The 27,912-nt window shown below is 37.7% G+C and overlaps 1 protein-coding gene and 1 pseudogene across 5 annotated transcripts in view; one reads left to right on the top strand and one right to left on the bottom strand.

Annotated features, from left to right (window-relative positions):
- LOC117312567 (RING finger protein 11-like) overlaps positions 1-27,912 on the top strand; it is a 44,950-nt gene that overhangs the window by 7,784 nt on the left and 9,254 nt on the right. Inside the window, exons 2-4 of one of the 5 annotated variants that reach the window (XR_012332422.1) lie at positions 6,091-14,366; positions 14,484-14,628; positions 26,963-27,125. The exons of 1 other annotated variant lie outside the window; for it this stretch is intronic. The gene's annotated coding sequence lies outside the window, so the exon portion shown is untranslated. Of the gene's footprint in view, positions 1-6,090; positions 14,367-14,483; positions 14,629-26,962; positions 27,126-27,912 lie in introns of those variants that run through there. 3 more of the 5 variants (XR_012332420.1, XR_012332421.1, XR_012332423.1) reach the window with 3 other exon arrangements.
- LOC117312566 (centrosomal protein of 78 kDa-like) lies at positions 13,551-27,258 on the bottom strand (annotated as a pseudogene).

Below are 27,912 nucleotides of genomic sequence, written 5' to 3'. Positions count from 1 at the left end.
AAGAAATGTGATAGTGGTGATAGTGGTTGATGAAGCCGACTAGCATAGCAGCTAGGGCAATTATAGACAAGTTACATTTAACCTCTCGGTGCCTCAGTGTCTTCCTCTGAAACTGAGTTTCTTCATCAATGGGGATAGATACTGGTACCAATCTGACAGAGTTATTGTAAGAAATGAAGGAGTTCACAAATTTCCTAAAGACTTAATGTTTGGCTTGTCGTTACTAAATGCTGGTAATTATTAGTAAAACAATATCCCTCTATTATTTATTATATCAAAATAATAATGATAAGGGCCTGTTATTTTAGTAGTTCGATTTTTTGGTCATATAGTTTAGACTAACTCATATTGTTTAAATGTGAAACCAAGAAGAAGAACAGTTTTGTTTTATTTTTCTTAACCTGGTCAAGGAACCCAAATCACCTAATTCAGAAATGTTTCTAACTTGGCATCTGCTTTTAATCTGTCACAGCCAGAGAAAGTTTAATGTCTCAGAAAGTGACAGCCTTGTATTTGTGTAGCATAAAAAAGAAGATACATGCTAGATAACATATATACCCCTTATCATAGTCATGCCACATGTAATGCAACACTATTCCTGCTGGGTTCAAGCATTGTGATCCAGAGCCTGCCATTGCCTATTATCAGGAACAGGAAAGCGTAAGAACCGTATGTGTTTGCCCTTAAGTTGGTCTACAACACAGATACTGTCAATCAGCCTCTGATAGTACCCTCCCCGTGGACAACCTTCTGTGCCCTTTTGAGCAGGCTCAGATGGAGTCTACCATCAGTGTGGTGGGACTTCACTTCGCTTCAAGTGTGTCCAAGTTGAAGGGCGGAATTAACAAATACTAACCAAATTTGTGGCTGTCCAAACTAGGAAAATAGTTAAAGAATCAGGACATGAAGAATCAGGCAAATACTCATTTGGTGTCAACCCAATAAAAAAGCTTCATGGTGAGAAAAAAGTTGCCAAAGATGAAAGCCCAGAATAGTGCTACCTTAGCCTAACCACAGTGTCAAAGCAGATGACACACATACACACAAACACAAAAGGAAGCCCTCTTCACACTAATGCCCCCAAATCCTTTATGGGGCTTCAGATTGAGCAGATTAGGTAGATTGATGGTTGTCATTTACGGACTGGGTCCACCTAACAAGACTGGTTACTAACAGAATATCTCTGTTTTGTCATTTAATAGACATCCCAAACTTAATATACCTTGCAATCAAATACACACATAGTCGCTCATGCTTTTCCTGTAGACTTTACAAAACAGAAAAGCGCAGCTCCATTCTTCCTGGTGCTCAGTTACAAAATGAGATTCATCTTTGACGTTTTTCTTTCTCTCTCCTTTCACATCCAATACACAAGCAAAATGTGTCAGCCCTGTCTTTGAGATAGAACCAGAATTTGACAGTTTCTCGATTTTTCCACTGTTACCACTCAGGATTAAGATTTCGTTTCTGTCATCTTAATTATTATCCCTCTGAACTGTGTCCTTAACATAGTGGCCGGAGAACACTTTGAGAATCTAAGTCAGAAGAATTATGTGACTTCAGTATCTTCCCCTTCATCATAGTTGAAGCTGAAGTTCTTAAAATGCTGGAAAGTTGCCACATGATTACCCTCCACATTATATATTTGATCTCATGTCCTCCACCTCTACTCCTTGCTCACTCTTTTGCAAACACCTTATACTCTTTAGTCCTTGATGTTCAACAAGTATAGTAGGAAGACATTTTCACTTGCTGTTCCCTTTACCTGAATTGCTGTTGTCTTTACTATCTACAGTACTCATCCACTCACTTTTTTAGGTCTTTTCTCAAATATCACCGTCTCCTTTATGAGGCCTTGCTTGCATTCCCTGTAATAACCTACAGCCCCACTAATACACCCTACCTCCTTAGAAGCCTCCCTTCTGCTGTAGAATCTGTTGAATGAATGAATGGAGTGAGCTATATCTAATTTCCATAAAATTAAACATCAACCGTGAACACTTGTTGAGAGACAGATTCAGGGTATAAAGAATAAAAGAAGTGTAAATTCAGGCCTTAGCATTCACCATCCATCCCCTCAGGGTTCTGCTATGGTGTATCTTTGAATAAAGAGCACAATTTGATAAGACTAATTAATAGCTTAAATTCGTTAGAATCCCAAACCTTTTATAGTAGAAATGTGATAAAAATGGTGTCAGAGATTCTCAACAAAATGTTAGTGAATTGAAGCCACAAAAGTATAAAAACAATTATATACCATGACCAAATGGGATTTGTGTCAGGTACGTAAGGCTGGTTCAACATTTGAAAATTAATTAATATAATCCAACCAAGACAAATAAAGGAAAAAAACATATAAATACATGCAGAAGAAGCATTTGACAAAATCCAGCATGCACTCATGAGAAAAACTCTCAGTAAACTAGGAATAGAGAGGACTTCCTTAACTTGATAAATACAATCTACAAAAAAACCAATAGCTAACATCATACTTCCTGGAGAGAAACTCAATGCTTTCCCACTAAGATTAAGCACAAGGCAAGGATATCCTCCTTTATTATAACTTTTCAATATTGTGCTGCAAGTCCTTGCTAATGCAATAAGGCAAGAAAAGGAAATAAAAGGTGTACATATTGAGAACGAAGACATAAACCTGTCTTTGTTCACAGGTGACATGGTCATCTATGTAGAAAATCTTAAAGAGTTGACCCAAAACTCCTGTAACTAATAAGTGATTATAGCAAGGTTGCAGGATCCAAGGTTAATATACAAAAGGCAATTGCTTTCCTATATACCAATAATGAACAAGTGGAATAGGTTTAAAACAAACCGACACTATTTACATTAGCATTGCCAAAAATGTAATACTTCTGTATAAATCTAATAAAATATGTACAACCTCTATAGGAGGAAAACTACAAAACCATGATGAATGAAGTCAAAGAATAAATAAATGGAGAGTTATTGCATGTTCATGAATAGGAAGACTCAGTATTATCAAAATGTCAGTTCTTTCTGACTTAATCTATAGAAATTCAGTGCAATCCCAATAAAAATCCCAGCAAGTTATTTTATGGATATTGGCAAACTGATTCTAAAGTCCATATGAAGAGGCAAGAGACCCAGAATAGCTATCACCTCATTGAAGGACACAGTTGAAGGAATGACACTACTCAACTTGAAGACTTACTATGAAGGTGCAGTAATCAAGACAGGGTGGTATTGGTGAAACAACAAATAGATCAGTGGAACAGAATAAAGAGCCCCAAAATAGACCCACATAAATACAATCAACTGATCTTTGGCAAAAGAACAAAGACAATACAATGGAGCAAAGATAGTCTTTTCATCAAATAGTGCTGAAACAACTGGATGTCCATAGTTAAAAAAAAAAAATCGAGACACAGACTTTATATCCTTCATAAAAATTAACTCAAAATGAACCACAGACCTAAATGTAAAACACAAAACTGTAAAACTCCCAGAAGATAGCATAGGAGAAAACCTAGATGACCTTGGGTATGGCAATGACTTTTAAAATATAACACCAAAGGCACATTCCATGAAAGAATTGATAAGCTAGACTTCATTAAAATAGAAAATTTCTGCTCTCTGAAAATCACTATCAAGATAATGAAAAGACAAGCCACAGAGTGGGAGAAAGCATTTGTGAAAGACGCATCTTGTTAGGGTAAAGTGGCAACTTGCAAGCTTCTTACATGTGCAACTGGTGTAATTTATTTTGGTATGTAGTGTGAGGTACAGACTTTAGTTTTAAATGGGTGTGTAGTTTTCTAGGCATCAATTTTAAAGATTATAACTTGACTTTATCACAATCAAACTTCCCAGACATACTAAGAACTATTTGTGGATATTCTTTTCTGTTTAATTTGTATATGTGTTCATTCATGTAGTAGTGCTACAATGTTTGAATTGTAGTGGCTTTATAGTTAAGTTATATAGCTACCTGCTAATTAACAGATACTCAACTTCTAATAAAATTTAGGACTTGTACCTGAATGCCTCCAGACTATGTTCTTCATTCAGACTCTTTACTATTCACTCAATATAAATTCAGAGCTGATATACATTAAAACTGAACTAAAGAGGCTAACATTTTTTAGTTTTCATCTATATTCCTAGATTCAAAATATGAGAAAGTAATACAATGCAACATTTTTTAAAACCTCTAATGACTCACATTTTCTATCTCTAATTAAAACAGAATACCCTGTGGAATATCTTTGCATCATTTACCCGGTTTCATTAATTCTGGCTGCTGAAGTTAATTTAAATTCACTCTGGTAAAATGAGAGCTCAGTATAAGGTTTTAGCATCTCAGTGAGACTTACAAATAATCATCTGCTAGGTGGTAAACAGTAAACAGTCTTGTTTATTGCAAATAATCTTAGCCAATAAATGTTATTTATGCTCCATTTAAGAATAAAGATGTTAATCAGAGATCACAGAACGATCTTTTTGTTAAAGCTAAAAGCAATTCTGCTTTGATTAGTTGCAAATGCAAATATTACCCAACTTCTTTCTCCTTCTTTGATAGTTGTATAGAAATAAAACTAAATATAAGAATGTAAGCCAAACCCACTACAAATGAAACTGCACTACAGGCCCAGTATCTTCAGTGATTTCCAGAATGATTTCTATGCTCAAACCTTCATTCTATCCTCTCTTCCTAAACAGAATTGTTTTGTTTTGTTTTGTTTTTGAGTAACTTTTATTACACAAGAGATTCATATTCTTTATAGAGAAATCATGTAATCGAATAATCCAAAAATAGATTAAAAAAATAAAAATTAGCCATAATTCCACCTCTCAGATATATTATCACTGTATCTATTTTATAGTATAGCTTTCTTATATACATTTTTTAACATCTTTATTGCAGTATAATTGCTTTACAATGTTGTGTTAGTCTCTGCTGTATAACAGTGCATCGGCTATACGTATGTATATATCCCCATATCCCCTCCTTTTTGCGTCTCCCTCCCACCCTCCCTATCCCACGCCTCTAGGTGATCACAAAGCCCACAGCTGATCTCCCTGTGCTATTTGGCTGCTTCCCACTAGCTATCTATTTTACATTTGGTAGTGTCTATATGTCCATGCCACTCTCTCACTTCGTCCCAGATTACCCTTCCCCCTCCCCATGTCCCTAAACAGAATTTTAAGAAGATAGCCAAGATAAAATGAGAAACTGATTTAGACTTTGGTACCAGGTTTACAGCTTCAATGATTTAGGAAAATCCCTTGACAGCTATACTGAGCCTCAGTTTTCACATTTGTAAAAGGGTGAGGATTAAAAAAAACTGATACTTCTGGAAATGCCTGTCATTCTGATTGGATATTTTTAAAATGTTGACTGAAATTTAAATGTATAAATTATAAAAAGAAGATGACAAAAAGAACTATTATCATTTTATTACCCAGATAAACCCTGGTGGCCCACTGATAGGAGACAGGGCTTCTCTAAGTAGTTTTCTTCATCCTGATTTCTGGACACTCCCTTCTTTAATCTGCTTTTGGAGGCACTGGGTGACATTTTGGCAAGTTTTATTCAATTTCTTTATGCCTTGATTTTAGGAAGGAAGAATAGTAGCTGTGCTGAGCTCTGCCAGGTCAGATAGAATTTTGGAGTATTCTCGTTCTCTCTCTTGTAGACAGCCACTGTCATTTGGTAAGCCATAAGCCTTCCTTTGCTTTGACTGTGGTTAGTGTGTTTGCTGGATTTCTAAAATATATTTTTAGTGTTTACTTGTTTAGATTGAAAAGATTGGGCTATATTTTTAAAAGTTTATCCCTCCATTTTGGAAGGCCTTTTAAGTTGTGATATTACATGCAAGAGAGCTAACGGAATTCTGGACTCCATATTTTCGTTTTTACCTTTTTTTTTTTTTTTCTCAGACTTTGAACCAACAATGGCTAAGAATGAGAGGAACTCAGACCCGAATATTTTTTCCCTTGTCAAGCACAGAGAATATGGGAAAAAATGAAATTGGGAAATTGTTTTGCTCGTCTTCCTTTCCTCCTTTTTGGTCAGTTACCTTAGTCGTCCACCTCACTTTGTATTTCTAGCCTGGCTTCAGAAAGACCTGAATTTGATGAACTACACATTGTTGGAGTAGTAGATTGCTAGAAGGAACCAAGATCCAGACGACCTTAGATGGTGGCTTCATGGATTATATTCAAGGATGGTCCAGCCTATTTCCTCACTTCCATTGTGAAAGGAGTTCCCTATTCCTAAGATAATGGACCTATGTGCCACTGACACAGAAGATGGAGATTTATCCCAGTGCCTTTATATATGTATAGATATTAAAATTATGTATATATATGTGTTTATATATAGATAATGCCTAATGGAAATATCTCAGATGTTCTATTTTGTTTTTTCTTTAATTTTACTTATAAAAATTGTGACGATTTTTTAACTCAAAAGAGGAGAACCTTAAAAATTAATTAAAAACACATTCTCAGTAGTCTAAGGTTCAGAGTGACTTGGCAGAGAAAATTGCTGAATGGTTAGATAACAGTGCTGGTAGGCTTGGCTAGTGTAACACTTTACATTTGAGTTTCTCTTCCTTGAAATTACAAGAACTATATGGCTCAAGAGAAAGATTGATAATTAGGAATATTCTGCTTGCTTTTAATATAGCCTATTGAAGAACATTTTGATTATTTGGAGATCATAGGAAGGAACCTTTATGATCTAACTTTTGAACAAGTAGTGTTGCAACACAAAGCTATGACTTAAAATTAAAAAGGAAATTTGAAATGACCTATTACTTTTGGCATCTCAAGCCAGATATCTGTCAGAAAAATGAGTCACTTTTCAGTCAAATGGGTGGTCAGCAATATAATTTTTCATTGGGAAGCTGAAAGACACCATTGCCAAACAGAGCATCTGCAGTGTTCACATCTATATTTGAGCATCTTTTGTTTTCCCAAGGGGTGCAGATGAGAAGAAGGAAGGCAGAGAAATGCACTTGCATAAAGCTTTCCAAGATGGATAGAACAGAGCATTCCCAGAGGCAGGTCAAGTTCAACACGAGAACAATTCTCTCAGTGCTTTCACAACTAGTTAAAATACAAGACCAGTAGTAACTCAGCTCTCAAATCAGTGCTGAAATCAAGCAGAAGGTTGTTAATATTGATACGGTTAACATACATCAAGTAGGATTACAGAATTTTCTGAATCCAAAAGTTCTTCATAGTGTTGACATTTCCTTACTGAATTCCTAGGATTGTTTGGTTTCAAAGGCTGTTGTGCTCAAGACGCATTTGTTTTTAAATAATCCTTCATAAAAAGTTCAGCTTTCAGTCTAATATGATTGAAACCCAGCTTGAGTGTGTTCTATAATGCACTGAAATGGAAAGACTATGGGCATTGAATTATTCAAAACATGGTAGGCGAAGGAGTGATATGTGGGGAAGAGGTGATCAAAGAAATCAGTGAGACTTGATATGTCTTGTTATCGCATTTTATTTACCTTTTAGAACTCTTCCCAATATTAGAGGAAAGAAATCAGTATCAATTTTCACCTGTTACGTTCCACACTTCAATTATTAATGAATGTCAGATTCGACCACAGTTTTCTGTACCACCTGCTCTGCAATATTTCTGAGCCTTTATGAAAAATGTAAAATTGTCATTGAATTTCCAAACATGATTTCTCCAGTGGCTAATTCAGTTTGTTTTATTAATAAGCAAGTTCTGAGGAGTAATACTAATTTAATATGCCTGCATGTAAGGTTAAACTATAAATTATTCCTGCCGAAGGTGATGAGATCTGACTGCGATGTGGTGGTAGGGCACTCACCTTCCTGAACAAACCCTGCGAGCGCACAGTTCTTGGGAGAAACCAGTACTTCATATAGTAGCAAATCTGATATTATTTTGCATGTCTCCTGTAGCAGTGGAATGCACACACACACAAACATGATCATGGGTGAAAAAACACACATGCGCACCTTAGGTGCTTACATTAATTTCTGAATATAGTTCTCCGGAAAGAAAAAGCTTTACTGATGATTTGTATTTTTATAGTTTTTTATTTTATGCATACTAAAACACTTCATGAAATCACTTACTGTTTTGTTGTCCATGGAATCCTTTCAATTTTGAGATGCTAAATACAATAATGATTATAGTCCTTGACCATGAAAGACTAAGTTACAGAGAACCTGGTGACTGGAGGTCAGAGCTGCCACGGAATTATTCTCTGCTCTAGAGACCATTAGAATATCACTGTGTACCCACTTAAGGATAGAATGCTGCTATTGAGAAACTAGCTCTCTTTTATTTCTACTAAAAGGAGAGAACAGTAGGGGAACTTGCCTGAGTGTATAAGACTTTCTCTGTTTTGTACAATAAGCCAAAACAATACATGACATAGCCTCAGGTCTTTTGTCTTTTGTACCCAGCTCCTTCCTGTATTACTCCTGATCAATTACACTTAAATCCACAAGAGTTGCTTGAACATTTTGACAGTTATGTTCCCCATACCCTGAAGCATTTTTAAAGGGTTACTGAGATAAAGCTATTTCAAAAAATACTCCCTCCAAATTTTTTCCGGGTGGCATCAGTGAAAAAGTAACTTAGAGGAAAAAAACTCCACCTTGAGTTCCTGGCCAACCACTCTAAGGCCAGGCAAGCATAAACCTTCATAGCAAAACCTAAGTTTGTTCCCAGTTGAGAATTTGGTTTCTATGGTCTTATTTAGAAAGTATATGGAGACTTTAATTCCCTATAAGCCCTTTCCAAAGAGTGAATACAGTTCATCATTAGTAAGAGATGATGAAAATTACAATTTTGTTGAATAGGTGGAATATATATTATATATAATATATATATTTATTTTTAATATATATATAAAGTTACTATTCAGAGTCCTAAAACATGGATTTTTCTTACTTACCAAGAATGAACAGTAACTTGATCTCTAAACACAATAAAGCACCTGGCCATAGCAGAATCATAACAAATATTTGCTATCAGAATGAATTCACTGTTCAGGTGTAAAGAGGGAATAGCTTCAGTTTGCCTCTTTCTTGCACCCCATTATTGAATCCTGGACAGAGGAGATTTTCTTGATTTTAATCTAAAGGAGAAATGTTCACTTTTGTTAAGATGGAAATTGACAACCTCAGTAGGTAGAGGCACTGTTTTTATTTGGCTGAATTCATGTTTCCAGTGATAATTCAAGGTATAATAGGGTTTTCTCTGCCACTCCAAAATCTGAAAATGATAAGCATCTCACCAGAGTTTCAGGATGGCCCATTACCTATGCTGTGGAAAGGATATTCAAAATACCATGTTTCATCAATGTCTTCTCAGATTTATTAATCAATGGACAACTACTGAGTTAAGACAGTGTTTTATCTTTGCTTCAAAAAAATAAAAACAAAAAACCCCCACAAACACAAAAAAACTGTTAACGATGAAAACTTACTATGCCAGGACTTAGTATGGCCTGACTTGGAAATTTAGTTTCAGAGGCTTTTGTGAATATACCAAGGAAAGAGGACCTAGGTGTATCTTATTCCCACAGGCTGCCAATAAATATTTGCTTCACAGAGAAAAAATTAATATATAGTATAGGAGAGAGCCTGACAGATGCTTAACATTATTGAGTGACAGCAATGCCCAAACTCATCTGTGATCAAACACTATGAAAGTATCCTCCTAAGGATAAATTTATTACAAATAAGTGAAAATTCAATTATGGAGATACTTTGTTTCAGCTCTGATATGCAAAACGCTTGGAAGTTGTCACTGTATCTTGTCCTTACAAGATAATGCGGTACAAAATGAAAATCAATGACTTTTCTCAGACGTGATTAATAAAACATGTAACTATGAAAGAATTTTAAAACTGTAATTATGTATGTGTATATATGTGTCTCTGAAAAATCTGGGTCAAAGAAAACTGAGGCTATCAGTATAAACTCATTTAACTTCTATCTCTTCTTATGTTTATTTCCTCCCAAACTTACCAGTATCCATCCAACTCGAAGGATACAAGTGATTTTTATATACTGTGCAAGGTTTTTTTCTTATTCATATGTCCATGTTTCCCCAATTCTCTAAATTATTATCTACATCTTCAGGATCTCCTTTATCGGTTCCTTCATTTCAACATATAAAATATAAGTCCTTCTCATTCTAAAAAATTCTTTTTTGCTAATTATGTTCTCTTTTCATCCAAACTCCTTGAGAGTAGCCTATTCCCACTGTCTTCACTAGCCCCGCCTGGCCCCCACAGGCAGCCCTACACCCTCAATTTATTGCCATCTGGCTTTTTGTCCACCACTTCACTGAACTGCCCTAAGGTCACTGGGGACCTAACCAAATCCAATGGACACTCACATTCTCTGAAGGATGGCACTGTCATCTACTTCCTCCTTCTTGAAACTTTATCACCTCACTCCTTCCCAGAATTCTTTCTCTGCTTATTACTTAAACGTTGTCAGTACTCACAATTCTCTGAAATCTCATCCATGTTCATGATTTTAATGACTGCTGATATGTGCTGATGACATTCAAATTTTTATCTTTCCATGTCTTCACGTGCATGTCCAGTTATCTACCAGTCTGTCTCCTGAATTCTACAGGTGCTTTACAATTCAACATGTCCAGAACTAAAGTCTTTTTCCCAATTCAGTTCTTTATCCCCTATTTCCAAACTCAATGATACCACCACCCAACCTTAGTCACACAGATGGGGGTTCAGCCTCCGCCTCCTACTTCTTCCTTACTTCCCAAGATCAAGTCTTGCTTGTAATTTCCTAAATACAATTAGAACTTGTTTCCTCCCTTCGTCTATACCTTATTTCAGACCCCTTTCTTCTTGCTATTACCTGGTCTAGAAGTTACCAAATTGCTGTTTGGTGGAACCAGTTGTTAGACACTTCTGTTAAAAAAGGACACTAGAGTCAAATAGCTTTGAGGATGGCTGTGTACCATGCGCCTGCTGTGACGATCCAGAATGAACACTAGCTTGCAGCAGCCCCGAGGAGATGTACAGTAAAGAAACCTGATTAACTTTACTTAAGCCAGGTTCTCCCTTCTGCCGGCCTATAAACTTTTCAGTAGGGACAGGAGAGGAGGTGGCAGCGTGAAAGTCCCACTTGAAAATAAAAAACACTGCTCCTCAGAAGAGTGGGGCATAATTGTCTCCAGGCTTCTTCAAATTCCTCATCCATACTGACGTCAGTGGTCTAAAATACCACCTGAACTTGTCCTTTCCATTCTTAGCTGTTTTCTGAGGAAACCAGCTCCACACACATGGGTGGTTAAGACCCGCTCTCCTCCTCCTCGCGGTCTCCTTTAGGGGCACTTGCCACTGCCTGGTGACACTGCACTGATCCTGCAGAGCCTGTGCCTGTGGCTCCGTAACACAGCCCTCGCACACTCATGGCTCTGGACTTCCGCTATCCTCTCTGCCTTTAGTGTCCTTTCCCTTCACCGGCTGACTCACCAGTTTTTCACGAGTCCTTTAAGACTTAGCTTAGCGACTGCCTCTTTCGATAACTTTTCTTTGCCTCACAGCTCCCCCTCTTCTTCCACAAACACTGACCAAACGCCCTGAATATGCCCATCACAGCATGTCATGTGCAGGATGAGACATCTGCTGTGTGTCTTCCCCTCTCACTCCACTGCTAAAGGGCCAACGCTACATCTTGCTCATTGTTTCACTCCTCTAACACCTAATCCATGACGAATGAACTAACTAGTACTGTAGTAGCCCTCTTAGTAACAATCAGGCAGGAACTTCTAGAAGAAATCTGACACTCCAGCTGTTCTCTGCTCTCACCTTTCAGTCTGAATGAACTAAAGACTCATCCGTACATGTTTTACCAGGGAGACATAATTTAATCCAGAGATGTGTCATCACATACTCTTACATACTCTGCCGTTTAAAAATTCTCCTCACGATGGGGGAAGGAGACAGGTGTGCTTTCTGACAGCCCCACTGTTTTGCACTTCTAGTGCTCACTGCCTTCTCTCTCAGTCCCTTCCTTAAACCCTTCTTCTCTTCTTAACAAGGAAACAGGATAACAAAGTAATTAAGAGCTTGGGTTCTGCCTATCTGTGAAACAGAAACATAACCAAGGACAGAGAGAATAGACTGGTGGTTACCAAGAGGGAGGGAGTGGGAGAGGATTGGATTGGGAGTTTGGGATTAGCAGATGCAAACTGGTGTATATACAGGATGGATAAACAAAAAGGTCCTACATGGGACTTCTCTGGTGGCGCAGTGGTTAAGAATACGCCTGCCAATGCAGGGACACGGGTTCGAGCCCTGGTCCGGGAAGATCCCACATGCCAGAGAGCAACTAAGCCCGATGCCACAACTACTTAAGTCCATGCACCTAGAGCCCGTGCTCTGCAACAAGAAAAGCCACCACAATGAGAAGCCTGCGCACCGCAACTAGAGAAAGCCTGCGTGCAGCAACGAAGGCCCAACGCAGCCAAAAATTAATAATTTATTTTAAAAAAGTGGATGTATTTTAAAAAAACCAAAAAGGTCCTACTGTAGAGCACAGGGAACTATGTATCCTGTGATAAACCGTAATGGAAAAGAATATGAAAAAGAGTGTATATAAATGTGTAACTGAGTCACTTTCCTATACAGCAGTAATGAACACAACACTGTAATTCAACTATACGTCAATAAAAAAATAAAATTTTAAAAATTGCCATAAAAATAGTCACATAAGGGGGACTTCCCTGGTGGTCCAGTGGTTAAGACTTCACCTTCCAATGGAGGGGGTGAGGGTTCGATCCCTGGTGGGGGAGCTAAGATCCCACATGCCTTGCGGCCAAAAAACCAAAATATAAAACAGAAGCAATACTGTAACAAATGCAATAAACACTTTAAAAATGGTCGACATCAAAAAACATCTTTAAAGAAAAAATTCACATAAATCAGAAACAAATGAAACATAATAAAGTCCATACATTAAAAAAAAAAAAGAGCATGTGTTCGGGTCACATCGCAGCTTCCCACTTACTTACAGCTGTGTAATTCTGGGCAACTCACATAATATCTCTTCAGACTCCTCATCTATAAACGGGGATGGTAACAGTTCCTTACCTCAGAGCGTTGCTGTAATCCATAAACACGGTTAAGTGCCTTGGTAAATGTTTGAGGCTCTCTGGTTATTGTGAATTAAAATACCTCAATGGCTTCTGGCCATGTGATTTATAATAGTTTGACATTTAACCAAATGGTAAAACTATTCCATTTATTATTCCCATCTCTTTTTAACCCTTACCCTGCTTTGTTGTTTATGTTTTCTCCCAACACAGAGTGCTAGTTCCAGGAGAGTAAAGGCTTTATTTTGTTCACTGCTGAAAGCAATAGCACCCAGAAAAGTACTGTACATATGAAGCCCTCAGTAAACACTAGCTGAATGAATGGTGCAAAGTGTCACAAGGAAAAGTACACCAAAACTTCCATTATAATTAAAAAGTATAGATAAATCTTTCTCTAATGGCTTCCAGCCAAGTAACTGAAACCACCATATGCTATAATAAAAACATAGGTAATTTATTAAAATTTGAAGGCAAAAACATAATTTTAAAAGATTTAGACCTATGTTAGGCGTGATAGAGTATGGATGCTTTCTTGAAATTCACAGTCACATCCAGGAGTATCACTTTCAGAATGTTCTAGTAGATTGAGTTTACTTTTAGTTGTCTTTGATGAAAGTCACTATTCTACTCTCTTTCTTAACAGAAATGTTTTTTCGAAGACTCACTTTTAATTGGTTTATTAACCAAAGAATTATTTTGCCCAATTCCTTTGCTTTTCCGCTTTATAGGTGAGTCAGAGCAGGAATGCAGGTCCTTCCCAGGTTGTTTCCTAGCAGAGTATTTTTTGGTATATTCACCTGCTTTGCTCATTTTCTCTGAAGAAGACCTGCTATTTCTAGATAATTCCTCTTCTTTTCTTTGACTTCCAGTTCCAGAAATGATGTCTGCTGAAGGGAGAACATGTTCTAGCAATGAAATCTTCAAAAGACTCCTGCCGCTGCTCTGTGACTGGGACCCCCAGGTTGTCTTTGGAAGTTTCTAAGGCCTCCTGAGTAGACACTGGGACATGGAAGGAGTCGAGAGGCAAAGGAATCCTAGCATCACCTGTAATTTTCTGAAACTGGATGGAAAAACAAAAGACAAGACAAAAATTCAGTGATGAACAAAGCCAACCATTAAAAAGTAGAGTTCAAAACTTCAGTGTTACTCTGTGATATTATTAACACAGTCAATATTCAGATTTCAGAGCCAGTTTTTTTCTAATTATATCTTGCCAAGTGATCTCAGCTTAACCTAGCTATATCCAAGGGTATGTCCGCTACATTTTCAGACTTTGGTGACTGGGGTAGTTATTACCCATTTCCTTTCCCTCACTAAAAATAAAACCCTATTCTGTAAGATAATTAATTTCTCTTCTATCCTCCAGGCACATGCAAACAGTATATAGTTTGTGACCAGACTGTGTTCTCAAGCTGTCAGTTCCCAAGACCAGTCTGAGATTGGTTGATGGGGGCTCCAAGTAAGGCTAGAGGAAAAGCTGACAGGTTTTCCCCTCCCATTCCCATAACCAGGTGAGTCACTGTAATATGTTACCTATTAGCTATGTCTGGATTACTTATTTTAAAAATTATATCAGTATGTGTACCTTCATTAGTGTTCCTTCATTGTAAGCTGACTGCATACAAATAGAAACCTAAATAAAATATGAATAGAATAGACATTTATATAATTTAAAATCTGGAATATTTTCTCTAATGTTTTCTTTCTTCATTAAGGATAGTTTGCTTTAACTCATAAATTTTCGAAAGAACTTCCAGTCTCCTTATTTACAACAATACAGTATCATGAAATGGGCAAACATTTACTAATCTCAGATTTGGAAAGGATTCCAGAGTCTTCTAGCTCCTGAGCATGTGAACTATTAGAGATTGATCATTATTGTTTTCTCCCTGACTTGGTCATTTCCTTTTTGCTAATCACTCTTAGAATCATTAAGTGCTGTTCTGTCCACTTACTTGGATATTTTTCATTTGTCCTGGGGCACCCTGTTTTGATTCTGATTTTTCTTCTTCAAGTCCCTTGTCTTCTTTACATGGACTACTAACAGTAGAATTCATCTGGGGACGACCTAGTAAATGAAAATCTGACTGATCTGTACCAGCCATTGTGGCCAGCTGCCCAAGCCTGGACCAGAGGAGAAAAGGAGAAAAGACAAAGGTTATTATAATCACATAAGAGCAGTTTAGATTTCCCCAGACCTACAATCATGAAATACTTCTAAAACTCTTAAAAGCCAACATCCTACTCCAGACAAGCCTCTCTCTCCCCCAAAATCTCAGCCCTTTCCAGATTCATCCTCTAAGACACATCCCACTGTCTCACTAGGAGCTTCAACATGTACCATGCATTTCGTCCACTGCCTGTCACACCTCTATTCCCACACTTCTTTACCACCTTTCCTCCAGTTTCCAAGAATGTGTTTGTTCCTTCCTTCCCAACACCAACACCAATTCATTCACTGACAAAACACCACTCCATCAACTATCCATCTCCACTTCCCTCTTCCAGCAAAATTGCTCCCAGTTGAGAACCACTGACCTATATCTCCCCTGCAGATTAATAATAATTTTTACGTCTAAGGCAAAAATAACTTTAATTCAGACTTATCAAACAAGCAAAATAAGTGAAAGATAGGAAAATTCTTATGCATTCCCGAATATTTTCAATGAAAACTGCCTTCAATTTAGTCTTTACAAAAACCTACACCTACTAATTATCTACAGGTTACTCTTTTATAATGAGCTCCCCACTCTACCAAAGCAGGCTTCCATATTTGCATTTCTTAACAAATTTAATTCCTCATTTTAAAAAGTCAACTATATTACCTATTATTACACTAAATATGGCCACGGAAGTGATGAAAATTGCTCCAGTTCCTCAGCAAACTACCATTATAGTTGCAAAGAGAAGAACGGCCATGAAGAGAAATGAACTAACCCAGCATCTTTAAGGACATCCAAGAAAGCCTGGAACTTCTGAAAAGAATTCTCAATGCTGCCCAAAACACCTGCATCACCCAGGATCAAGCTTGTCAATGAGTGGGCATGAAGGGTTTCAGACAAAGAGAAATTCATATTTCTTAATTGGGCATTTTCATGTTCCAGCTATAAAAGAAGGCTAAAAATGTCTGACATGATTTTTTCTCATTGTCGTCAGAAGTAGTCTTGCCTATTTCCAAGGAACAAAACTAAAACACTCAAAATGTAATTAATTTGTAATTAACCTAACTTTCCACCAGTAAAGACAGAGACCATATCACACAGTAACCAAAACCCACAGGCACCCAACAAAGTTTCCTATATAAACACTTAGGTGGTATATAAATAAACCAAAGTTATTGTTTTATTAATGATTTTTCACAAAAGATCACATTTCTAACTAGTTCAATTCATAATGGAGCCTCATTCCACATTAGAAAATTACCTGCTTTAAGTTTCTCTTAAATTAGAAAATGAAATATAGAATCTGATTTGAATAAAATATATTACAACTCTGCTGAATGTTAAGAATTAACTTTAGTGAGCAAAATATCTAATGCTTACGTTTAAAAGTCCTAAATCATACCCAACCCAATTTATTAGATGTACAATCACCAATATTTTCTTTGGCTTCTTGAAAATATTCCCCCTGTGCACTCTTCCCCTTCCGCTCATCATCTATGCACTTAAAACCCCCTGTAAGCTCAACTCTAGTATTTCTCAGAAAGGCCATTAATGTTCATGATGCCCCTTGTGCCTTACATGAGCAGGTGCTAAACATTTATTGAATGAGTGTCCGCCAATCCAATGGATGCACTTTCAAAAATTCCTCCCTACACTCACCCTGTGATAAATTATATTTAGATAGAACTTTTTAGATTATGCCCTGCTTTCATGCACATTCCCTAATGTAATTATCATAGTATATATTTTTATCTTTCATTGCATTCTCAGAAGTTTTCCAATATCTTAAATTTATTTAAATGATTCACTTTCCTAATTCATTGCCAGGAGAGTCTCGTCGTGTATTTTATGTTACTGTATATACAGTATATGCACAAAAAGTGCCTTTTTGAATCAAAGAATCATGAACAGGAAATAAGCTAATGTCATATAAAAGCACGCACGCACACACACACACACACACACACAACAAAACCAGATTTTCACATTTTTAAAAACATGCTTTCCAGAATATAGATCATATGATCACTAAATACCAGTAAATGCAAAAGTCCATATTACACAACCAATTTGCAACATATTACAGTTTTAAAGCTTACAAATTATGTGTATATGGCTTAAAATCAAATCAAAATAAAACCAAAACACTCTCTAAAGCAGAAGAAGAAACTTGTTTACCTCACTGACTCGTTTATCAGCCTTCAGTCTTATTACTCTTTCCTCCTTTAACTGCTTTAGTCACTCCTCCAGGTTTTCCTAAACAGAGTCAATATTATAACTAATTCATAGTATAATATCCCAAAGCCTTTCCAGCTATTGGTCTCATCAGGATTTAGGGGCAGAGCCAGAAGTGAACTCAGATTTTAGTCTGCTACTGGTAATATCATACCATGCTAGTGAAATGAATTATCAAAATCTATCAAATTAGCATAGGTAAGATTTATTTAAATTCCACTCTTCCCAACATAAATTTGTGGCAGCCCACCATAAAAGGCATATGCATATAACATAGTAAGTCAGAAATAAGAAGTTAAGACCAAGAAAGAAAAATTCTGTTTTTATTTGTGGCTCTCTTTACAGCAGGAAGTCCTATTAATGAACATGCTTAACACACCTGAATTGCCTAATTGCAGATTCAAAAGCATGTTTTTAAAAAGTAATCACTTTTAAAGCAATTCACAGTCAAGCACTGTTCCTGGAGTTCCCTGGGTATGAAATAATCTAATCATCAAAACCCTAAAAGGGGGCTTTCCTGCTGGCACAGTGGTTAAGAATCCACCTGCCAGTGCAGGGGACACGGGTTCGAGCCCTAGTCCGGGAAGAACCCACATGCCATGGAGCAGCTAAGCCCGTGCACCACGACTACTGAGCCTACGCTCTAGAACCCACGTGCCACAACTACTGAAGCCTGCACGCCTAGAGCCTGTGCTCTGCAATAAGAGACGCCACCACACTGCAACGAAGAGTAGCCCCCCGCTCGACGCAACTGGAGAAAGCCCGCGAGCAGCAACGAAGAACTAACGCAGCCAAAAATAAAAAAATAAATGTGTAAAACAAAAAACCCTACGAGGAAAGAACGATCACTAACTCCATGTTTTTGTTTTTGTTTTTTTGCGTTACGCGGGCCTCTCACTGTTGTGGCCTCTCCCATTGCGGAGCACAGGCTCCGGACAAGCAGGCTCAGCGGCCAAGGCTCTTGGGCCTAGCCGCTCCGCGGCATGTGGGATCCTCCCGGACCGGGGCGCGAACCCGTGTCCCCTGCATCGACAGGCGGACTCTCAACCACTGCACCACCAGGGAAGCCCTATTTTCCAGATGAGGGAAACAAGAGGCAGAGAAGTAGAATAAGTAGAGCAGCACAGCCAAGGTCACACCACTAAGTAGCAGAGCCACACTGTGGACTCAGGAAGCTGGGTGCCATTCCTGTTCACAGAGGTGGTAGTCTTCCCATTCACCAAGGGCACTGAAATAAAACTAACACTGATAAACTCCCTTAGGAGTTTCAGGAACTAAGACACTTCGCTCCTTGAAGTGGGGACACTGCTTGCAATAGGCAGAATTCTAACAGAGCCCCCAAGATTCCTACTTACTGAAGTACACAAACCTTCCACTTATCCAATCAAACTCTAAATCTAGGTGCTGTAATGAAGGGATTTTGCAGATGGAATTAAGGTTCAAAATCATTTTGCAGATGGAATTAAGGTTCAAAATCAGTTGATTTTTTTAAGATAGGGAGATTATTCTAGGTGGATGTGACCTACTCAGGCACCCTATGAAAAGGACCTGAACTCTTCCTGAATTGAAGTTCAAAAGGGACAAGAGGGAGACTCTCCATTGCTGGCTCTGAATAAGTCCAATGCTGCGGCAGGGAAGGCAAGCAAGAGGCCTCTAGGACCTGAGACTGTCCCCCGACTGACAGCCAGCAAGGAAATGGGGACCTCTGTCCTGCAACTGCAGAATCTGAATTATGCCAACAAGCCGAAGAAGACTGGAGGCATTCTTTCCCAGAGCCTCTGGATGCTAACACAGCCTGACTGACATCTTGATTTCAGCTCTGTGACCCACACAAACTATGGTGAACATCCAACATTTGGGGCTCAGTGTCTTACACTTAAATTTCACATGCTTTAACACTCTTGGGAGGGAACCCACATGTTCCAGTGTGTATCTGAGCAGGAAACGCAGTCACGCTGTGCCTGGACTTCTGACCTACAGAACTGTGAGCTAGTCAAATAGGTATTGTTTTCAGTCAGTAAGAGTGCAGTAAAAGAATTAATATTCTACTCAACTTCCAGGTTCGTGAACAAAATAAACGATTTTCATTGTTTTACGCCACTGTTTCAGGGTGGTCTCCTATGCAGCGATAAACAATCAGAATACCTACACTTATGAAAACAGTAAGGTATATTTATACATTTTAGCTGCTTTAAACAATCACTTAAAGAATGAGGAACTCTATTATATGCCATCATTGGGAGAGGAGCTGGTATGACTTTCTGGAGAGTAGCTTTTGGTACCTAACAACAATCCTACATCAGGGGTTTACCCTAAGGAAATCAAAGATGTGGGCAAAGATTTATCTACCAACATGATGTCATAAGATTGTTTATACCCAAACACTAGAAGAAAGCTAAGAGCCTCTAAATTAGGATTGGTTTAAACAAAAACAGCTCACCATATGAAGGAATGTGCTATGAAGCCACTAAGAAAATAATGACAACAGGTCTCAACCAGAGTTAATGAATGGGCTTCAGGAGTTCTACATTCAAAATATATCTCTGCATTTTTCCTGGGAGATGGTGCATAAGCTTAATCAAATTCTCTGATGCAGAAGAGTATTTAGTGATAAGACAAAATATTTTTCATACATTTTTCAGACAAAAGAGCAGATTAGGTGTGTGTACATGCAGAGGTGGCTTTTATTTCCTTCAATGAGTTGTCCATTGTTTTCAAAAATTTACTCAATGAACATATATTTTTATATTCAGATCATGTTTAAAAAACTGACAGTCTAAGAACTTCAAATTCTTTAATGTTTCATGACTAAAGCCAGCCAAGTTTTCAATGGGGAAAAAGGGGGAAAATTGCAAAATTCCTCTACTTTCAATATAATGGTTTAATAAATCTTCTAAAACCGATTTCAAAGAATTTCTAAACAAATAAGCAAACAAACAAAAAAACCCTCACCACAGGAAAGTAGAGTAAAACTTTCTGACTGGTTCTAAATAGCACATCAAAGTGCAATTACATGAAATAGTTTCTCCCTCTAGTGGAGGGAATTAGAACACAGTGTTAAATTTTTGTGAAAAAGTGTACCCTCCTCCCACAAAGTATTAGTAATTCATGCCCCTTACATGGAAATATGGAAGCAAAAAAGTTAGAAAGTAAAATTGCTTGATATTCTATTACTTAGGTAAGACTAATGATAAGGCTTTGGAATAATTTTCCTTCCTGTCATCTGCTCTCCCTTCCTCCCTTCTGTACACTGGCTAGGGTGATTTTTCTGGGACAAAGCTCCCATCATATTGGATATCAAATTTTAGGTTCACCTTTTCTCCATTTAACATTGAAATCAATCATTTCTCATATAATCAGGGGATTCATAACCTAGATTTTTTTGTGTGGGCTACAGAATATTCCACTGAGTGGGTTTACTGGTTAACCACTTTACACATTTAAATTCTTTCCAACTTTTCAATATTATAAGACAAAATAACCGTTTTTACGCATGAAAGCTTTTTTCTGTATTGAGAATAACGTTCTTGCAAGAAATCCATAAAAATGAGTTTGAGGTCAAAGCAAATGAACATTTTTAAGGCTCTGAGGTACCTATCTCCAAACTTCTTTCCAAAAGATTTCTGAGATTTTGGGGCTGCCCTGGTGGCGCAGTGGTTGAAAATCTGCCTGCCAATGCAGGGGATGCGGGTTCAAGCCCTGGTCTGGGAAGATCCCACATGCCGCGGAGCAGCTAAGCCCGTGAGCCACAACTACTGAGCCTGTGCGTCTGGAGCCTGTGCTCCGCAACAAGAGAGGCCGCAGTAGTGAAGAGCCCTACGCACTGCGATGAAGAGTGGCCCCTGCTCGCCGCAACTAGAGAAAGCCCTCGCACAGAAACGAAGACCCAACACAGCCAAAAATAAATATAAAAATAAATAAATAAAAGATTACTATTAAGAAAAAAAGATTTCTGAGATTTTATACTGCCATCAGCGATGTATCACTTGGTATATAACCTCTACTACAACTGTTGGCTTATTTCCTCACGTAGAGTGCAAGTTATTTGAAGATAGGGGGTGTATTTTATTAAGTGTTTATCCCCAGCACCTGTGCCTAGCACAACGTAGGCGGTCAATAAATAATTGCTTAATAAGGAAAATCCCTGCCAATACAAGATGTATGTGTGTGAAAGACAGACTGTGTGTTTTTCTCTAACTGGATAGATGAAAACTTGTCATCTTCTTTAATGGCAATGTTTTTTCTTATAATTAGCAATTAAATTTCTCTTTTAGATTATATTGTAAAAATTCAGATTCTCTGAGGCAAATGGGCCTGGCACTACCCATTAGCTATATAACCTTGGACAAGTTCTATAACTCTAGGCCTCAACTTCCTCATCTATAAAATGGAGATAAGCTCCTGTATCACAGAGCTCTTGTGAGGATTACATGAGTTAAAACACATATAAAATTAGAAGAGTGCATGGTACGCAGCATATGTTCAATTAATGCTGAATGAATAACATGTGAATGCAAACAGTAGTGAAGGGCTTAAAATGAAATAGTCTCATCCCACTCCCACATCCAGCACTCAAGAAGCGACCGATTCTTTACTCAGGTTTTTAATTGTAAAATACGATATGCGTACTGAGAAGTGCACAGAACAAAACGGTCAGTGTGACAAAGAGAATACTTACATAACCAGTACTCGAATCTGAAAGTATTGATACTTGTCAGCATCTCAAAACCCCCCCATATCCTTTTCCCATCACAATCTCCTTCCTTCTTCCCAGTTAAACACCATCCTCATTTCTTGACAATCCTTTCCTTTAACCTGCATGCATCCCTAACAAGAGTTTAGTTTTGTCATCTAACTTTATGTAGACGATCATAGTATATGAAGTCTTTTCTATCTTATTTCTTTCACTCAACATAGGTTTAAAAAATTCATCCACATTGCAGCCTGTAGCTCTAGTTCATTCAATTTTATTGCTTGATAGTTTTCCCACTGTACGAATACACATAATTTATTTAATTTTTGACTCTTAATGGACATTTAGTTTGTTTTCAGTTTGTGCTAATGCAAATCATGGACAGGAATCCTGCTGTACCGGCTATTCTGGTCCATTTACACAGGGCAGGGGTGAGGGCTGCTGGGTCCCAGGCTATTTATATACATTCAGTTGATGGAGAGTGCTAAATGCTTTCCAAAGTAGTTGTGTCGATTTATACTCCAGTATAAGCAGGGTAGAGGATTCCCATAGTACTCCAGGTCTACAATACCTGATACTACCACACTTTATGTATTTGTCAAACTGATTGGCATGTAGTTTCATTGGTTTTGACTCACTTTTCTCTTATTACTTAATGAAGTCGTACACTTTTCTGTGTTTACTGGCTGTTTGGATTTCCTTTTTTATGAGGTTTACGTCAACTACTGTTATTTTTTAATTATTATTATTTATTTATTTTTGGCTGAGTAGGGTCTTCATTGCTGCATGCAGCCTTTCTCTAGTTGCGGTGAGCGGGGGCTACTCTTCATTGCAGTGGCTTCTCTTGTCATGGAGCACAGGATCTAGGCAGGCGGGCTTCAGTAGTTGTGGCACGTGGGCTCAGTAGTTGTGGCTCGCAGGCTCTAGAGCACAGGCTCCGTAGTTGTGGCGCACAGGCTTCGTTGCTCCGCGGCATTTGGGATCTTCCCGGACTAGGGCTCGAACCCATGTCCCCTGCCTTGGCAGGCAGATTATTAACCACTGAGACACCAGGGAGGTCCAACTATTGTTATTTTGAATTCTTCTCCATTTCCACGTAATACTCTTACATGATCATTTTCTGACTAAGCTGGAGGCATTATCTGTTCACTTTCTATTTTACTAAGTAAGGGTTTAGTTCCTTTACACTCTTCCTATGTCCACACTGCTCAGTAAAGTTATGTCATCATTAGTTATTCCACTGCTCATGATCTCTTTGACTTGTAGTGATATACTTAAAAACCTACATTGTTGATCAACTATAAACTCTCTCAACGTCACGCTTTGTAAAATGAGGACATTCATACCATCTTCCCTTTTTTCTACCTCCTGTCTACCTTCCAGACCTAGCTTTTACATTGTCAGAGTTGAAATTTATATTCTGTTCTATGTGCAGTTAAGTCTTCTGTTATTTGAGAGTCAGTAGGGAGTAAGGTTTAAGACAACAGGTAGAGAGCCTAAACTCAAAACCTCGATCCAACCCTAAATTAGGTACAGCCTGGGCAAGTTCCTACCCTGTCTTAGCTTCCTTTTCACAAAAGTGGGAATGATATTAGCACCAACCTCATAAGGCTATTCAGAGGATTAAATGAGTTAATATATGCAAAAACACTTAGAGCCTAATATATACTAAGTACATACTAGTACATTTCAGTACATACCAAGTTAATGCAAATACATACTAAGTATAGTTTAGGTTAGTTATTTGTTATTACATGCAAGTTGACAATAAAAGCTGCAAACCAAGACAGTATTGCCATTATTACAATGAAATTAATATTGCCCACTGCAGATGTACTGTCTCTGTGTATAGACTACACCTCGTTCCATACTGTGTCAGTGTCACTGCCCTTGTGCAGGGTGACCACATACCCCAAGCCGCCTTGGGCTGTTCCAGTTTATACCTGTTGTCCTGATGTTACAGCATTAGAGCGCCTCCTTACACTATTGAAGTGTAAGGAGTTTGGACAAGTTCTGGTTTGGACAACAAATTAGATAGGTGGTCATTACCCCCGTGTGTTGCTGAAAAGGGGGACATCTATAGTGTCAAGTTTAAGTGGATTCTTCTCTTCCTCACCAATAGTAGGTTAAAAATCAACCATAGCTTAGTTTGCTTCAGGTTTATGTCAGTATAGCCTTTTGTCCTCTGGAGTTCAAGTTCCTTCTCCTCTTCCTCTCCCTCCTCCCTTCCAACAGTGCCTAATACCTAGTAAGTATGATATGCCTCAAGGTGTTTCTAAGCTCTCAATCACACAATCAATAGAAGCCTCTCCAATCTAGACTAGCTGCTCTCTGCACTGAATCCCCTATTACCTTCCTTCTTGGTTTATTGCCTCATTTTGCTGGGTTATTTCTATAAATAGCTTAAGGTGTAGCACAGGAGGTCAAATTTTCAAATTTCTTTGTGTACAAAATATCTTCTTCAGCCTCCACTTATGACTGATAGTTTGGCTGGATACAAACACCTAGGGTGAAAATTATGTGCCTGAAAAACTTTGGAGGTATCTTTCTAATGCCTTCCAGGATCCATGGTGCTGATGACAAGTATGATAAAATCAGATTTTAACTTTTTCTTTTTAGGTGACCAGTATTTTTCTCTCTGGAATGGATGTATCCTGTCAGTATTTTATTCTATGTTAAATTATTTTTTCAGTATTTTAAAGTTTCATAATGAAGGGTGCCTAGGTGTGAGTCTATTCTTGTTCATCATGCTCAAAACTTGAGTAACTATTTTCAATCAGAGGCCTGATGTCTACTTTAAGCTGTGGGGAATTTTGTTGCCCTTTGACAGCTTCCCTCCATTTTTTTTCTGGGTCTGGAGTTTCTAATAGTTACATGTTGCATCTCCCAGATGCAACCTCTTTAACATATTGCTATCACATTTTCCACTGTGTCTTTCTTTTTTATATAATGAGAAATTTTTTAGATTCCTACTGAAGTTATTTCAGCAACCATATTTTCATTTCCAAGAGAACTCTCTTGCTTTCTGACCATTCTCTTTTTAATTAACACCCTAGCCTTATTTTATAGTTGCTAGCTCTTTTTAAATTTCCCTCAGAATACTAATTAGGGTTTTTTCTTAAATTATTTTGTTCCCTAAATTGTCCCCGGTCCTACCAGGATACGTTTTCACACTTTTTCCCCTCTCTCATGTTGTAAGCTTTACTCAACTATCAGGCAAATGACAGTTATTTTCTATTTAAGAATGAGCGCAGAAAGCTCCCTGAAGTCAACGATTGATTGGTTTTCTTATGCAGGAAGAAGCGGGGAGTAACTGTAATAGGATCTCCCCCAAACACAATTTTCTAGGGTGTAAAAACTCACACTAGCTGCCCTAGTTCTCGCCAGTTTCACTGTTTTCAAAATGAAATCATCTCATTTCAGGAGAGTGAGGGCGGGGCTGGGAGTCCACTCCTCCAAACACAACCCTTCAATGAGCTCCCCTATTTCAGTCACACTTTTAACTAACTCCACCCTCTCTCCTACATGCGCATCTGAGCATGGGGCTACTTCTGCAGGTGGGGTCAGAATCCTCCTCAGTTGCAGGTGGTCCCTGTGCATATTGTAGGTGAAGCTTTTCCTCTGTCCTACTGTCTCAGTTTCACACTCTTCCACTTGTCTTCCGTCTTTCAAAACTATGTTGAAATCCCTTGATTGTTGTGGGCTTATATATTTAAACACTTTGATACCATCCTTGTAGTGTCTTGTCAAAATGGAGAAGAGCTGAAAGGGTTCTCAGTGCATTCTGAATCTGCTATTCTGTGGTCCCAGTGTGTAAACTTCTTGGTCCTCCCCAGTGCCTATCATTACTATTAGAAATACAATCTCCTGGTCTACTCATGAAGGAAATGAATACAACACATCTAAAATGACAAGGAATGCAGGTTAGATGCTCTAGGGTCTTGTCGTACTCTGCCATTTACTAATAAACCACTTACGTGCTACAAATTGTAGGTGCTCATTTATAAAATGAAAGAGGGTAACACTACATGAACTATAGATTTCTCCTACTCTAACATTTCATAATTTTCTAAGTTTTTTTCTTAAAATTTCTCTATATTATCATTAATTTTAATTAAAAAATAAAAATCTAACTTTCTCTTTTGAAAATCAAAGAGTTAATTCCCATAGTCCTACAATAATGGGATAATTAGTTCTGAAACTGGTTAAGTTTCATACGAAAAGAAAATCATATTAAATAATTTTTAAAAATTAAACATGGGACTTTGTAGCACAAAGACAAGGTCCCCCCCAAATGGTGTTCCTTTATTTACTAGAAATGTTCAGCTCTTCATTAAAGTTGAAATAAAATAAATATATTTTAGGTGCAAAAATTTCTTATGAAAATCAATTTTTCTTTTCTGTCCATACAAACAAAAGTATGGAATGACAATAGAGGTCAGGTTTATTTGGTAATAGAATGTAGCTTCTTGATATTTTTTATTTTAGGAAAGGAGAATATCGACATCAAAACTTTTTTCAACTTTACTTTTATTTAAAATGAGGCCATATTTTCCTCTTGTAAAAAGAGAGTTCAACTAGAACTGTCAATTTTCTCATCTGTAAAACAAGAGCATTGAATCAGCTGACTATATTCATTCAGAACTCAATTTCTTTATCTTATGATCACTAAGGTTCTCCCTAAATCTAATATACTAAGGTTCTAAGGAAAGGAAAATATATTACTAACGACATGTTTTGATTTTTATTTCTTAGAGTTCAAATGTCCACCATTCACCTTGGTCTAAGGTTAACCATTCAAGGGGATACAATGCAGATGGGAGTAGAAAACAGAACCCTCACACAAGCTGTGCAGTGCTGCAATCAGGCTTCCGTTTGAAAAATAATCTTCTCTATAGCTTTAAAGTGATACCTTTGTACCGGCAATGCTTCTTGTTTCAAATGGATTTTCTCTGGCTCTTCCTGAACACTTTCTGAGGAATCATCGACCTCTTCAATTTCTGAGGAGGAAGGACTCTCTACTGTCACAGTCACAGGAAATTCTCATGGACCTGAGTGTCACAAGAAGAAGATAGGAAACCACAGAGTTGTTAAACTATAGTGCAAAGAAAGAAGACAAGATTGTATAAAAGACAACACAAGCCAGATACCAAATATGCAAATATTAGAGGACATTTAACAAAAGTGATCTGAGGTATCATTATTTATAAACGTCTCTCACTGCTCCTTAGTCTAAAACAGGCAATGACTAATTAAAAGTACAGTAACTTATTTTTGCTATGTTACTGTACAGACCTCTGTTGTACATGGTTAGGATTAGTAATGGGAATTGCCCATATTGTTTTATTAAGTTTCTTTCACAGAAGCCAAGGGAAGATCCAAGGTAACCATTTTTTCTCAGATCAACTTTAGACTGCAAATGAAAAATTTATTTTTCGCTATCAGACAAAAACAGTCTGGAAGAAAATGTAGTTTTTCAGAGGAAAATACATCAGTAAAGGGACTGATAAAGAATCAGAAGAATAATCAGAAAGTCAACATATCTAAGCTGTGTATAAAACAGATGTTAGAATTTAAAAAAGTAAATAACATACACATACATAACTAAAACTGACCCATCAAAAATTTCCTCTTCTCATCACCCTTAAGCCAAAACTAGGGTAACAGTAATACAATTCTCCTGTCAAGCTTCACTGTCACTGCAA

The sequence above is a fragment of the Tursiops truncatus genome, chromosome 6 (genome assembly GCF_011762595.2).
Source record: "Tursiops truncatus isolate mTurTru1 chromosome 6, mTurTru1.mat.Y, whole genome shotgun sequence".
NCBI classification, from domain to species: domain Eukaryota; kingdom Metazoa; phylum Chordata; class Mammalia; order Artiodactyla; family Delphinidae; genus Tursiops; species Tursiops truncatus.
Note: the sequence above shows the minus strand (reverse complement) of the source record. Positions and strands in the feature narration are given on the sequence as shown.